The sequence below is a fragment of the Myotis yumanensis genome, unplaced genomic scaffold (assembly GCF_028538775.1).
Source record: "Myotis yumanensis isolate MYYU_CA2020_CCGP unplaced genomic scaffold, mMyoYum1.0.hap1 SCAF_18, whole genome shotgun sequence".
NCBI classification, from domain to species: domain Eukaryota; kingdom Metazoa; phylum Chordata; class Mammalia; order Chiroptera; family Vespertilionidae; genus Myotis; species Myotis yumanensis.
The window spans coordinates 22,526,097-22,531,740 of record NW_027223769.1 but is presented as its reverse complement, the minus strand read 5'-3'; the positions used below and the strand labels follow the sequence as shown (position 1 = coordinate 22,531,740).

The window sequence follows — 5,644 nt, the reverse complement described above, 5'->3', positions numbered from 1 at the left end:
CGAAGGGTGGCCATTTCCCTCTTAGTTCTGGACATGTCTTGCCCAAAGCACTGGGCTCTGTGCTCACAGACAGGCAGACAGAGCTTCCTTGCTGAATCTTGTCTTCTCTGAGGGTTTTCACGGGGAGAGGGCACAACTGCCCTGCTGGAGAGGGGGAAGATCTTTCTAGGAGGTAACTGGGCACTGTATTTCAAGGCCTTGAAAATATGCACTTTCCCTGACACAACTCCCCTTGTAGAAGTACTCTAGAAATAATCAGGGATGCCTGGCCAGCGTGGCTCAGTGGTTGAGCCTCGACCTATGAAGCAGGAGGTCAGGGCTCAATTCCCAGTTAGGGCACATGCCTGGGTTGTGGGCTTGATCCCCAGTGTAGGGAGTGCAGGAGGCAGCCAATTGATGATTCTTTCTCATCGATGTTTCTCTCTCTCTCCTTCTTCCTTCCTTTCTGAAATCTTAAAAATATATTTTTAGTGGACATTTACTTTACTCAGTTTCTTCTTAAGGTGAAGAAAACTCTTTGTAAATGTCCTAGAGAAATATAGTAGCTTTCTGTTCACACTTTGCAAGTAAAAAGGGTGGATTGTTCCACTACTGACATATATATATTTTAAAGGAATAATCAGGGATACAGATCAAGATCTAAGGACAAGGTTGGTCATCACAGCATTATTTATAATAACTACTAGAGGCCCAGTGCACAAAAATTTGTGCACTCGGGGGGGAAGGGGTCCCCCAGCCCGGCCTGTGCCCTCTCGCAGTCTGGGACCCCTCGGGAGATAACGACCTGCTGGCTTAGACCTGCTTCCGGGTGGCAGAGGGCAGGCCCAATACCTAGGCGCAGCCCCTGGTCAGGCTCAGAGCAGGGCCGATTGGGGAGTTGGGGCGCCACCCCGTCATGCACAGAGCAGGGCGGATCGGGAGGTTGCCATGCCACCCTCAGTCACGCTCAGGGTAGGGCCGATTGGGGGGTTGGGGCACCGCCCCCTGTCACACTCAAGGCAGGGTCGATGGGGAGGTTGCGGTGCCACCCCCTGTCATGCACAGAGCAGGGCCGATCAGGGGGTTGGGGTGCTGCCCCCTGTCATGCACAGAGCAGGGCCCATCAGGGGTGTTGGGGCTCCATACCCTGTCACGCACAGAGCAGGGCCGATCAGGGGGTTGAGGAGCTCCCCCCCGTCACTCACAGAGTAGGGCCGATAGGGGAGTTGGGGCACCGCCCCCTGTCACACACAGAGCAGGGCGGATCAGGGGGTTGGGGCGCTGCACCCTGTCACACTCAGGGCAGGTCCAATGGGGAGGTTATGGCTCTACCCTGTCACACACAGAGCAAGGCCCGTGGAGAGGGGTTGGGGCGCCACCCTCTATCACCCACAGAGCAGGGCTGATCAGGGGGTTGGTGCGCTGCACCCTGTCAAACACAGAGGCGCAGGGCAATCAGGGGATTGGGGAGCTCCCCCCTATCAGGCATAGAGCAGGGCAGATAGGGAGGTTGTGGCCCCGCCCCCTGTCACACACAGCCGCAGGGCGATCAGGGGGTTTGGGCGCTGCCCCCTGCACACTGATCCCGGTGCCGGGAGGCATATTACCCTTTTACTATATAGGATAGAGGCCTGGTGCACGGGTGGGAGCCGGCTGGTTTGCCCTGAAGGGTGTCCTGGATCAGGGTGGGGGTCCCCACTGGGGTGCCTGGCCAGTCTGGATGAGGGGCTGAGGGCTGTTTTCCCGAAGCGAGTGACTGAAGCTTCCAACCGCTCCTTGTTTTCTTTTTTTTTCTTTTTTATTCTGGGCCAGCTTTAGCACTGAGGCCTCGCTGCTGAAAACATCGATACAATGTTGCTAAAGCCCGGCTGAATGAAAGCCAGTTTCTGGGGTTTTGTTTATTTTCTTATTTGCAACATAGTACATAGTTGCTTAGAGTTGTAGCTCAGAGGCCGGAAAGTAAGGCGGGGAACGTTGGAGTTCGCAGTCACTGCAGCAAGCAAGCCTCATGTTCGCTTCCAGCTGCCTGGCTGCCGGCCGCCATCTTGACTGACAGTTAATTTGCATATACTCATTGATTAGCCAATGAAAAGGGTAGCGGTCGTACGCCAATTACCATGTTTCTCTTTTATTAGTGTAGAAAAGTGAGTAATCTTAGTGACCAATGGTAAAAAACTAGTAAAATAAATTATGCTACAAACACATAATGTCATATTATACAATCACTAAAAGTCATATTCTCAAGGAATGTTTGAATAAATGTTTGAAGAAATGCTCACAGGGTAGACCACAGGTTCAAAAACCTGGATACACCAGCACAGGCCAATAGGGTTTTGTGATGATGAACATGTTCAGTACCTGCTCTGTCCACCATCATAACCCCGGGCCACATATGACTTCTGAGCACCTGAAATCTTTGGTGGGTGTGATTAAGGAACATCATTTTGAATTCTATGAATTTAAAACTTAAATGTAAAGAGCCACACGTGTAAATATAACTAACTTCTATGTTGAGCTGCAGAGGTGCAGTATAAATTAAACTGGGTTAATAAAGGTGTGCAGAAATAGTACGGAAAGAGTACTCTGAAATGTATATAGCAGTTTTCTCCGTAAGATTATGGGAGATTTAAAATATTTTCTGCTTCCCCATTTCCCAACAATGAACAGTTTCCTTCTAAAATCAGAACAATCACAGAGACATTGCAATGGGGAGGAGAGAGGAAAAGCCTGGCGCAGGTGGAGTTGGCGCTGGCAGCAAGGCCGGGGTGCTGGCCTGGGAACTGGGGCAATCTGCCCTGAGAGGGGCTTGTTTTGACAGGAGTGTTGGGCCTCTGGTGGTTTGGGTCGTCTCCAAGCTGTAGCTGACACAGTACCACTCGGTTTAGCTGGTGTGAGCATGTGTGTGTGCACGTAGGTCATGCCATCTGTTGCCAACCTGGCAGTGAAGTGTTGCCTCTTCAGCTGTGTGTTGGGTCTTGGGGGGGATTTTGTTACTTGAATTTCTCTCTTGCTTCCCAGGCCTGACTTCAGCTGCTTCTCCAAGTTACTCAGAACTTTAAGGAGCTTCCAGCCAAGCTCTCCACTGGGCCTCCAAAGACTTGAAAGTAGGAGAAAGTTCCTGCAGGTGGGTCTCAGCAGACGGACGAAACCTGGACTTACTGATGATATAGTTCACTGGTGCGTCAGGAATTTAAGAGGTTGAATTATTTGAAGTGGAAAGAATAAAGGAAGATGGAATTTCCCTAAATACATAGCTGGAGGCTTTTACATTTTTTATGAATGGGGAGGCCATAAGTAGTGGTTCTCCAACTTCAGAGTGCATAAGAGTGTAAGAGTCACCTGGCTGCTTGTTAGGAATGCAGAGTGCTGATATAACCCCCCGGATTACTCAGTCCTTCCTCATTTTACAGATGGGGACAGGGAAGGCCAAGGGGGCACAAGCTGGTCAACAGAACTGGGATTAGAATCTGGGTGCCCTGACTGTGCTGCGTGCGTGTCTTTCATTATATCACACTGCCTCTCAGTCGCCCGTGGCACATGTTTGGCATTAAGGAAAGTGTTAGACAACAGTGGGGTCCAACCAATTCTCTAATACCAATTGGAGGCCCAATAATTCATTTCTGTCACTAATTACCAAGTTAGTGCAGACCCCACAGATTAAGGGCTTAGTCAGCCAAGACTGCCCCCCTTCAGACACAGCTGCAAATGGGGTGCCCAAGCTACCCACACTTCTGCCCAGCCCACGACCACCCCCACAGGTTTGATATTTGCTAGAACAATTCACAGGCTCAGAAAGGGGCTTAATCACTAAGGCTACAAATGAACAGCCAGATGGGGATGGCCAAGGGTTCTGTGCACCGGAGCCTCTGGGCCTGTGGAGTTGGGCGCGCGCCACCCTCCCAGCACGTGATATGCTCATCAACTTGGAAGCTCCCCAAATTTTGTTGCTTAGGGGATTTTATGGAGGCTTCATTTCGTAGGCATGATTGATTAAATCACTGGTGTTTGTGATTGAGCTGCATCTCTGGCCTCCCTTTCCCCAGAGGTTGGGGGTGGGGCTGGAAGTTCTAACCTTCTAGTCACATCCTGAAGCTATCTAGGGCTCCCTCAGGAATCATCTCATTAGAGTACAAAGACAGTAAATTCCAAGGGTTTTAGGGGCTCTGTGCCAGGAACTGCACAAAAACCAAATATTTTTTTTATTATACCACATGGGGTATTTGCAATCATCTGGAAAATACCACTTGTATTGCAAAGACAAAATAGGCTACTACAATGATGCTTATTCTCATCATTTCTAGCCCCAGTTGTCAACAGCAGTCTCACGGGCACACACAGGTTACGCCAGACGCTGTTGGTGCAGGAGGCTTGTGTGTGTGTATATGTGTGTGTGTGAGAGAGAGCGAGAGAGAGACAGAGAGAGATTGAGGGATGGGCAGTTCCTCTCCCTGTTCTCAGGACCCCCAACCTCAAAGATCCCATAATGGTGCTCAATGGCAGAGCTGTAACAGAACTGCAAGGCCCAGCTAGAGATGACAAAGATGAGGCAATGTGAGGAGGTGTCAGGGACACAGAGGGTCCACCTGCTACTCTCTGGCACCCAAAGAGCTTCTAGACTTTAAAAATGTCTTCCATTTGTCAGTCAGGGTGCCTCAAACTTGGGTAGGTTATAATGCAAAGGCATTAAGTGGGAGAAGCAAGACATTACATCATTAACAGAGATTACTGGGGCTACTCAAAGCGGTTAGTGTCCTGCCCTCCCTGCAGAGGAGAGCAGAGCAGCTGGGCCCGGGACCGTCCTCCACACACAGGAGGGTTTGGCCACAACTCTCAGGGAGAGAGGGCACCCACAGCAGCCTTGTGTCACAGCTCAGAATGCTGGGCAGAGTTTGAAGATGGACAGCTCCATAATTTCTGCTAGAAAACCCAGACATTAACTGTAATCAATTCAGTGTCTTCAAATTTCAAGCTTATTTATCCAGATCAGGAACCATTTATTTGCTATCGAACAAGTCAAGGCCTGCTGCAATATCTGTCTCCATATGGCTTGTGCGTGCCCTGTCTCTGTGCATCTGTCAAGGCTGTGTGGGCGAGAGGAAGGCTAACTCGGCAGGCCTTGCCCATCGGCTAGGCTGGGAGGCAGCAAATGGTCCCAGCCTGCTTTTCAGAGAAAGGGGAATTGGGGGCCCCTGGTAGTTCACCTATGGGAGTCACTCATCTCCTGGAGAATGTTCCAGGAGCTGCTTGGGGGGAAGAGGGGTCATATTGGAATGCCTGCTAGCCCAGACTGGGACGCAGACCAAGCTCCTTGCAAACCCAGCAAGCTCATCACCATGGTAACCACTCCATCCCTGAAGTGCCCATCCTTTGGACATCTCACTTATAAGGAGATTGACAGAGGAGATACAAGTTTAAAATTTTTTCAAGGTGAGATTCACAAACATAAAATTAACTGTTTTAAAACATACAATTCAGTAGCATTTAGTGCATTCACAATGTTGGGCAACCATCACCTCCATGTTCGCGTGTTTTTTAACTTGTATAACTGGGATTGTATTTTAGGTCTTGTGCAACTGGCTTTGCATCAATGCTGCTCAAGAGGTGCAGCTGTAATGATGCATATAGCCCTGGTTCATTCTACCTAGCTGTGCATCATATTCTACCA

At 49.9% G+C, this 5,644-nt stretch overlaps 1 non-coding gene across 1 annotated transcript; it reads left to right on the top strand.

Annotated features, from left to right (window-relative positions):
* Positions 1 to 471: 471 nt before the first annotated feature.
* On the top strand, positions 472 to 600 carry LOC138997518 (small Cajal body-specific RNA 24). Its single transcript, XR_011468975.1, has one exon. It is a non-coding gene; the product is annotated as a small Cajal body-specific RNA 24 (non-coding RNA).
* The last annotated feature ends 5,044 nt before the right edge of the window (positions 601 to 5,644 follow it).